This window comes from Cervus canadensis, chromosome 18 (assembly GCF_019320065.1).
Source record: "Cervus canadensis isolate Bull #8, Minnesota chromosome 18, ASM1932006v1, whole genome shotgun sequence".
Taxonomy (NCBI): domain Eukaryota; kingdom Metazoa; phylum Chordata; class Mammalia; order Artiodactyla; family Cervidae; genus Cervus; species Cervus canadensis.
In genome coordinates this window covers 26,668,691-26,678,705 of record NC_057403.1, presented here as the reverse complement: position 1 = coordinate 26,678,705, position 10,015 = coordinate 26,668,691, and the positions used below count along the sequence as shown (strand labels likewise).

The following is a 10,015-nucleotide window of genomic DNA, read 5'->3' as shown; positions in this document are numbered from 1 at the left end:
TGTCCCTTTTTGCATTATTTAATGTCCCTCTTTATCCATGCTAATTATCCTCACTCTGATATCTCTGCCTGACATCAATATAACCACACATCTCTGTTTTGTGTTTGTGTTGCGTACCTTCCCTCCTCCCAATCTTTACTTTTATCCTATATGCATCTTTAATGTTAGTCTTATAGACAGGATATAATTGGATCTTTTTTTAAAATGAATTCTGAACATCTTTATAATTTTCATGTTTATCACATGTGCATTTAATGTAATGGCTGGTATGTTTGGCATTAAGTCTACCATTTTATTACTTGTTTTATTTGTTCCCTCTGTTTTTTGGTCCTCTGTTTTCCCTTTCCGGCTCCCTTTTGGATTACCTGAGTATTATTTTAGTACTCCATTTTAATTGATCTCGTGATTTTTGAGTATATGTCTTGGCAAATTTTGTTTGTGGTTGCTGTAGGGAGTACAATAAACATGCTAGCCTAACCAGAATATTTCACAACTCAGGTAGAATATAGCAACCTCCCACCATGTTGGTCCCTTCACCCCCTCTCCTTTATGTTTTAAAAAGTTAACCATATGTATATCTACATACAATGAAAATCTCATCAATGTTATAATTTTTGCTTTCAACTGTAATACACATTTTCAAGAATCAAAAGGTGACTAGTCTATCATGTTTACCCAGATCTTGACCATTTCTATTGCTTTTACTTCTTCCTGACATTCCAAGTTTTCCTGTAGTATCATTTTCCTTTACTAAAGAATTAACTTTGGTTTTCCTTTTAGAGCAGGTCCATGCCAATGTATTCTGTTGGCTTTTTTCATCTGAAACTATCCTTATTTCACCTTTATTCCTGAAGGGCATTTCCCCCAGAGACAGAATTCTAGATTGACAGTTCTTTTCTCTCGGTACTTATAAATAATGTTTCTCTTCCTACTGAAGGTCTGATTTTTTTTTCTTTTAAAGAGACAGCCTTTATTTGAAATATTTTTACACTGAAGAATTCAAAATGTGGTAAGTTCTGGAACTTATTGACCTGTATTTAAAAGGAACTGTTAACAAAGATTCATCAGAAATAATCTGAACAAGCAAGAAAATACAGTTAATACTACTGAAACCTACTAAAAAAATTCCAGGACATATGGTTTCTCTGACACAATAATACCTCTTAAGTACTGTCACAGATATGAAACTGACTGGTTTTCTAAACACACAGCAGTATAGTTAACAACATTCAATCACTTCTGTTCTTTCTTGACTATATAAAAATTAAAATACCAATTAAAAAACTAATACAGTCTTATCTTTAAATGTTACAGATACAATTTTCATATTTTCAGTCAATAGTGGTGTGGCTTCAGAGATTTTTCATTCACGAGCCAAACAACAATCTGCCCAAAGGGAACTGATAGTCTATAGGCTCGCAGTGCAAATGAAGAGTTTGGGAATGAAGCAACTGACATTTCTAAAACACAGAACAGACAAAACTCTTAGGAGACACACAGTAAGTTCTTCTAAGCAGCTGGCCACAGAACTAGAACATTGGATAATTTCACTGGTGATTTCAGTGGGACTCCAGATGTTTCCAAACTCAGCTTGTATGTTCACCTTCGGCTTTGTATTTTGCTTTTTCAGTTTCACTAGTGACACAAACATGATTCAAATCCCTGAAGTATTCATTATAGTCGAGGGCACATCTCACAAGGAACTTGTCTGGAATTTCAAATCCAACAAATTCTGGTCTATATCCAACACTTCGAGGGGTCCTTTTCACCAGCAAGCTTGCAACCTTGACCATCTTTGGATTATGCTGCTTGACCAAAGAAAGCAAAGCTTGCATTGTTTTGCCTGTGTCCATTAAATCTTCAACAATCAAGACATTCTTGCCAGTTAAAGTTGACAGACCATCTCCTCCAATGACTTTTATGTCACCTGTTGACTGGTCATTACAGTAATTACAGGATTTATCAGTCTGATAAAATCCACAGTCATAGGAATAGATCTATCACTATTTCTGTTCATGCTTTGATGTAATCCAGCAAGTCAGCAAAAAATTTATAGGCCCCCATTGAGTACACAGAGGGCCACGATGTGATGGCCTCCCATCTCCATCACATCTGGAGCAAGGCGCTCGGTCCTGTCCATTATTAGTCCACGAGGAATAAACACCCTTTTCAAATCCTCAGCATAATGGCTGGGTATACAAAATAAATCTAGGTCATAACCTGGTTCATCATCACTAATCACGACGCTGGGGCTGCTGGTCGCCGTAACGGAGCCAGCTGGCGCACGGGCTGAAGGAAGTATGGGGAGGAGCTGAAGGTCTGATTTCTGATAAGACATTTCAGTCATTTAAACTTTTGTCACTCCTAGCAAACTATTCAAGAAAGTTTATTATCAAGTTACTTCAAACTCAGAACTGTCTTCTTGAAGAAGTATCAACCGAGCAGTATTGGTAACATATGACAACCCATCGCATCAAAGAAAAATCATTAAGAGGGTTTGAAGAGGCGATTGTTGGGGCCCAAGGGTGAACTCGGTGGCCGCGTAACGCCCCCCGCCACCTGCCCCTCCCGGTCATTGCCGCCAGTTGGGGGTCCTCGGGTCCGTGGTCACCCTCGGCTCCAGGTACCGCATCGGGGGTGAGTGGCGACACCAGGTTCATGGCCTCCGACACGGCTCCGTCAGCCTTGGTTCTCAAGGACCTCGAGTCTGGCGGCGGCGCCCAGCTCCTACGGGGTCTTGCGAGGGGCCCTCCCGCACCCTGCCCACCCTGGCATCTGAACAAGAACTTGTGGTACTTCTACCTCGCGGGCTCTGTGGTCCTCAACATGTGCTTGCAGTTACGCTTTCAGAACCCTGATGAAGCCGCCAACATTCCAAACCACCATTATGGCCGACTCCCAAGAAGCGGGGAGCTGAGAGCGATGAGCCGGCTGACTTGCGAGCGTGTCTGGACTCCCTCTGCGGCTGCGCTCTCCACCCTTAGCAGAGCTCCCGGACTGTCACTGAGACACGGCGTGGAGGATGAGGTAGAGGAAATGACGCGATTCTGGGAACAGAGACGACTTCAGTTAAGACCCAGTTCAGTTCAGTTGCTCAGTCGTGTCCGACCCCATGAACTGCAGCAAGCCAGCCCTCCCTGCCCATCACCAACTCCCGGAGTCCACCCAAACCCATGTCCATTGAATCGGTGATGCCATCCAACCATCTCATCCTCTGTCGTCCCCTTCTCCTCCTGCCCTCAATCTTTCCCAGCATCGGGGTCTTTTCAAATGAGTCAGCTCTTCGCATCAGGTGGCCAAAGTACTGGAGTTTCAGCTTCAACATCAGACCTTACAATGAACACCCAGGACTAATCTCCTTTAGGATGGACTGGTTGGATCTCCTTGCAGTCCAAGGGACTCTCAAGAGTCTTCTCCAACACCACAGTTCAAAAGCATCAATTCTTCGGCGCTCAGCTTTCTTTATAGTCCAACTCTCACATCCATACATGGCCACTGGAAAAACCATAGCCTTGACTAGATGGACCTTTGTTGACAAGTAATGTCTCTGTTTTTTAATATGCTGTTCTAGGTTGGTCATAACTTTCCTTCCAAGGAGTAAGCATCTTTTAATTTCATGGCTGCAGTCACCATCTGCAGTGATTTTGGAGCCCAGAAAAATAAAGTCAGCCACTGTTTCCACTGTTTCCCCAGTTAAGACCCACGACCATATTTAAGAAACTGTACATCCTTAAAACAAAAACAGAATGAACAGTATGTGTTATAAAAGAGAAGGCTACCAAAATTTTCAGGACAAAAATGTACAAGCTCACGGTGCATATTAATTTAATAAACCAGATTTCAGCAACAGGAGACTGGATTATAGACTGGACATTAATTGAGTAAGAAGCTGGAGATCTTAAGGATATACTGTGGAAGGCATATAGTTTTTCATCCCACAAGCGAAAACAATGATAATCAGAAACTTCCAGTGAAAAAATAACAAGGAAACCAAAAATAAAACAACACTCTACAGGAACTCATCCTTCAAATACCAAACAATGTAAAATGTTGCAAAATTTTGAACAGAGGGTTGGAATGTATGAAAGTGGACTCTATTTCAGGGTCCCAACTAGTAACATGCAGTTCTAGACCTTGGAGCCAAGGAGAAGGAAATCTAGTTATAGAGCAAAGCATTGTGATATATTGAGTAACATTTAAATAATCATGATCATGTAAAAGCTGAAAAAAATCATTAGAAATCATTAACCTTTTAAAAATTGAGGTTAAATACACATAAAATTAGGGCTTCCCTGATAGCTTAGTTGGTATGGCAGTGGATCCCGAAGACCTGCTGGAAAAGGGATAGGTTACCCACTCCGATATTCTGGGGCTTTCCTCGTGGCTCAGCTGGTAAAGAATTCACCTGCAATGTGGGAGACCTGGGTTTGATCCCTGGATTTGGAAGATCCCCTGGGGAAAGGAAAGGCTACCCACTCCATACTCTGGCCTGGAGAATTCCATGGACTATATAATCCATGGGATCGCAGAGTCAGACAGGATTGAATGACTTACACTTTCACACATAAAACTTGCCATTTTAATCATTTTCAAGCGAAACACCCAGTGGCATTTTGTGCATTTACTTTGCTGTACAACCATCACTGCTGCTCAACTTCAGAAGTTACAGATCCCAAATGAAAATGTACCCATTTAAGTAGTAATCCTCATTTCCCCCTCCCCATAGTCTCTGGCAACTACTTTCCCCTCCAGCTTTACTGAGATATAACTGAGATAAAATTGTGTCATTTTAAAGTGTACAGTGTGTTAGTTTGATATCCTTCCTATACTGTAGTGTTAATATTATTACCAGTGTAGATAGCTAACAACTGCATCACAAGAGATAATTATCAGTTCTTTCTTGTGGAGAGAACATTTAAGATCTACTCTCTTAGCCACTTTCAAGTACGTAGTACAACATTATTATTTGTAATCACTGCATTGTGCATTAAATCCTCAGAAGTTATTCATCTTCTAAATGGAAATTTGGTCCTTTTGAGCAACATTCATTGACATTTATTATTTCCTATTTCCATATCTTGGCTGTTGTGAATAATGTTGCAATAAACACAGGAGTACAGATCTTTCTTCCAGAGCCTCTTTTTATTTCCTTTGACTATATACCCAGCAATGGGTTGCTGGATCATATTTTTAATGTTTTAAGGAACTTCCACACTGTTTTCCTTAGTGACTGTACCAATTTATATTCCCACAAACAGTATACTAGGGTTCGCTTTTCTCCATATCCTCACTAACCTTCATTATTCCTTGTCTTTTTGATGATAGCCATTCTGACAGGTGTGAGGTGATATCTCACTGTGGTTTTTGACTTGCATTTCCCTGGTATTTAGTGATATTGAACATCTTTTCACGTGCCTGTTTGCCATCTGTACATCTGTGGAAAAATGCTTATTTGGGCCCTCTGCCCATTTTTAAACTTTTTATATTGAGTTATATGAGTTCTTTATATATTTTGGATATTAACCCCTTTTAAGACATATTATTTGCAGATTATCTTCTATTCAGTAAGTTGCCTTTTCATTTCATTTATTGTTTCCTTTGCTATGCAAAAGCTTTTTAGTTTGATTGGGTCCCATTTGTTTATTTTGCTTTTGTTTCCCCTGCCTGCAGAGACAGAGTTTAAAAAAATATTGCTAAGACTTATGTGCAAGAGTGCCTTTTACTTCTTTTCATTCCTTGATTCCTCTATTAGGACTTCCAGCATTATGCTGAATAAGAATGGTGAAAGTGGTCACTCTTTCTTGTTCCTGATCTTAGAGGAATAGTTTCAACATTTCATTACTGAGTGTGATGTTTGCTGTGGGCTTGTCATACATGGTGTTTATTGTGTTGAGGTTATTCCTTCTATACCCAATTTATTGAGAGGTTTTTTAAAGAAAGTATTATTATGAAGGACTGTTGTATTTTGTCAAATGCTTTTTCCCCATGTTTCAAGATTATCATATGATTTTTTTTCTTTCATTCTGTTAATTTAGTCTATCCCATTTATTGATTCATGGCAACTGCTTTTCTACTTTTGTTCTGTATGATGTTGAATATGTCTTGTTTTAGTAATTGACAGTGATGCTGCTTTCAATGTCTTCTATTCTTCTAGCAACTCTTCTCGTGAAGGGCTAATACTCTTAGATAAATTTATTTCCTCTGGACAGATTTTCTTTTTGCTGCCATCAAACATAATTTAATTAACTCACCATTGGTAAATGCTTTCCTTGCTTGACTCACAAATGAGCCATTCAGAAACCTACTTTGGTTGCAACCTCATTTTCATGTTTTCCTTTTTTGTGTGAAGAAATTCTACTGTGATGAGATATTCCCTTTTTCATTTTAAAATTTTTCTGAATATTTATTTCCTATGAGCTAGGGATATTGCATTGAGTATTTAGTCTGATAATGTCAACATATAGTGTAATCTTTCAGCATAGTCACATTATCATCACATAATGAACACAATGTTTTGCCATCTATTTCAATAACACAATAATTTGCATTTAAAAGTCGACCCTTGGAACTTCCTTAGTGGTCTAGTAGTTAAGACTCCATGCTCCCAATGCAGTGGGGATAGAGGGGGCAGGGGGTTCCATCCCTGATCAGGGAACTAGATCCCACATGCCACAACTAAAGATCCTTCATGCCACAACGAAGACTGAAGATCCCATGTGCGTCAACTAAGACCTGGTGCAGCCAAATAAATAAATATTTTTTAAAAAGAGAAGAAATTTGTTTTGTAACCAAAAAACTCCTGAAATAAAAATCTCTAGACCCAGATGGTTTCACTGGTAAATTATTACCAAACAAATAACATAATTTCCACACAATCTTTTCCAGAAAAATAGAAGAGGAGAGAGTATTTCCCAATTCATTTTTTGAGGCCAGCATTGTCTTGATCTTAAAAGCACATATAGACTATGGATAAAACACTACAGACCAATACATCTTATGAATATAGATGCAAATTTCTCAATGAAATATTAGAAAATTTAAAATAGAAGTGTATAAATAGAACACACCATCACCAGCTGAGGTTCCTCCAAGACTGCAAAGCTGGTTCAATATTAGAAAGTCAATCAATGTAATCCACTCTATGAACTATTGAAAAAAGGAAAACCACATGATCAAGTGACGCAGAAAAGGCATTTGAGGAAAGTCAACATACATCTACAATAAAAATGGCAAACCAGAACTAAAGGAAACGTCCTCATCCTGAAAAGGGCATCTACAGAAAACCTCTAGCTAATATTATATGTGGTGATGAAAGTGGGAAGGCTTTCTGCCTTAATATATGCAACAGGTAAGGATGTCCTTCTCACAATCCCTGTTCCATGTCAGACTGGGAGTCCTAATCAGCACAGTATGTCAGAAAAAGAAAAAAGAAAGGGCATACAAATAGTAAAGGAAGAAATAAAAAACTACCCTTATTTGCAAATGACATAAGTGTCTAAGTGGAAAGTCCCAAGGAATCCGTATACACACATACAAAGTTAGAATTGGTAAAATGAGTTAAGCAAGATTCAGGTTGCAATACATTTTCAGTAGCCCCCAAATAAGCAATTAGTTGGGTGTGAATCTAAAATGTTATGTTTACAGGCTGTATGTGTAACTTTGGCTGCTGCTGAAAGAAATCAAAGATGTCTGAGAATTCCCTGGCAGTTCAGTGGTTAGGACTCTGTGCTTTCACTGCTGAGGTTTCAGGTTTGATCCATGGTCAGAGAACTATGATCCCACAAGCTGTGTGGAATGGCCAAAAAAAGGAAGAAAGAATCAAAGAAATCCTAAATAAATGAAGAGCCTTTCCATAGTCGTGAACTGGAAGACTCAACATCTCTCCCAAACTGACAGGAAATTTCAATGCAATTCCCACTAAAATAAAATTTAAAAATTGCAAGATTTATAGATCTAGACAAGCATTGTCAAAACACTTTTGAAAAAAAAGAACAGAGTATTCACATTACCCAGTTTTAAGAATCACTATAAATCTACATTAATAAGAGTGTGGTATTGGCAAATGAATAAACACAGGTCAACAGAACAGAATGAGGGCAGAATGAGACCCACAATTTATTTATTAGCCATCTTTGGGCAATTTATTTAGAAATGTGTCAAAAGGCAACTAACTTATCAAAGAAATAATCATGTTTTATGGTGTTTAATTGGACCACCATATGTAAAACTCAACTAATCCCAATGAAAACTTCACATCTTATACAAGTATAAACTCAATAAGTATCATAGATCTAAATGTAAATTGTTAACCTATCAAACTTACAGGAGAAAACACAAGAGAAAACCCTGAATTAAGCAGAGTTCTTAGGCATGATACCAAAACACCTCCAGAAAAGAGAAAAAAAGTAATTTAAGCTACACCAAGGGCTTCCCTGGTGGCTCAGCTGGTAAAGAATCTGCCTGCAATGCGGGAGACCTGGGTTCAATCCCTGGGCTGGGAAGATCTCCTGGAGAAGGGAAAGGCTACCCACTCCAGCATTCTGGCCTGGAGAATTCCATGGACTGTATAGTCCATGGGGTCGCAAAGAGTCGGACAGGACAGAGCAACTTTCACTTTCACTTTCAAACTACATCAAAATTAAATCCTTTTGATCTGCAATGGATACTGTTAGAAAATGAGAAGATTAAGCTACATACCTAGAGAAAATATTTTCAAATCATACATCTGATAAAGAATTTTTACACAAAATATACAAATGACTCTCAAACTTAACTGTAATAAAAACAACCCAAATTTTTCTTTATGGAAGAAAGACTTGAACTGACCCTTCATCAGAGAGGATATGTGTGTTAAGTCATTTCAGTTGTATCCAACTCTTTGCAACCCTATGGACTGTAGCTCACCAGTCTCATCTGTCCATGGGATTCTCCAGGCAAGAATACTGGAGTGAGTTGCCATGTCCTCTTCCAGGGGATCTTCCTGATGCAGGGCAGGAGGCAAATAAGCACATAAAATGCTGTTCATTCTTGCAAAGATCTCCATTTACTGCTGAAGTACCAACTTGTTAAATGATCCCTCTGAAGGTGTCTGAAGCAACCTAAGACTCCTAGGCTCACATCACTCTGCACCAAGTGGTATCTCTCACTTCCTGGGATTGATCAATCATCAGAGAGAATAGGAGGAGTCTGAACTCCTTCAGACCAATCAGCAGCCAGATGAGAACTGGCTTCCTCACCCCAACACACAACCTCCAATCAGTCAATAGAAGTAGAATGATAGAATAGGAGGCGGGGTCTATCTGGTCTCCATGGTAATCCCTGGCAGATTGGCTTGAGGGACAGGCCCTATGTTACCTTAATAGTAGACGGAGACCCATATGCCCTAATGGAGGTGAGGGGGGCAGGGAGAGAATTTATGGGATGACAGGAGGGAGAAAGAGAGCTAGAGGAAGTGGGGAATGAAGGGGCAAGAAGAGTTTAGAGGGTAGAGAGGGGAGGGTGTAGAGAATTATTTAGGGAGAATGGATTTTGAAGAACTGGAAGGTTGTAATTAGTGGAAGGAAAAGAAATTCAAAGGATCACCAAGCTTGTTTCAGAGACAGAGGTGTTAGGAGGAACACGTCAGGTCTTTAAAAGGGGACAGAGAAGAGGCTATGAGTGGACAAGCAGAGGACTCAAAGTTTATAGTTGCTCTAAGAAGGTCTTAGAGGAGCCAAGTGAGAGGTTATTGGGGAAGGGAGAAGGGAGGAGTTTAGGGGTGAACAATAAGGGTCAAAACAGGACCATGACAGATTCATAGGGACAAAATGAGTGATATTATTATAAAAGGGACAAGCAAATAGCTAGTAAAGATATTACAGGTATTATAGGGTGAAAGTTTTTAAGGAGACAATGGAGGTTTTATACATGAAAAGTGAGTGTGCTAGTGTTGAGTGAGGGTCTTCTTAGTAAGGTGGTTTATAGGTACAAAGAGAAGGTTGCTTGGAGGATGATGAGAGTGTTAATGGAAACCAAG

General features: G+C 39.3%; 1 pseudogene across 1 annotated transcript in view; it reads right to left on the bottom strand.

Annotated features, from left to right (window-relative positions):
• Positions 1 to 971: 971 nt before the first annotated feature.
• LOC122421444 overlaps positions 972 to 10,015 on the bottom strand; it is a 73,482-nt pseudogene continuing 64,438 nt past the window's right edge. Inside the window, exon 3 of the transcript XR_006263484.1 lies at positions 972 to 3,047. The product of XR_006263484.1 is annotated as a hypoxanthine-guanine phosphoribosyltransferase-like (transcript). The remainder of the gene's footprint in view (positions 3,048 to 10,015) is intronic.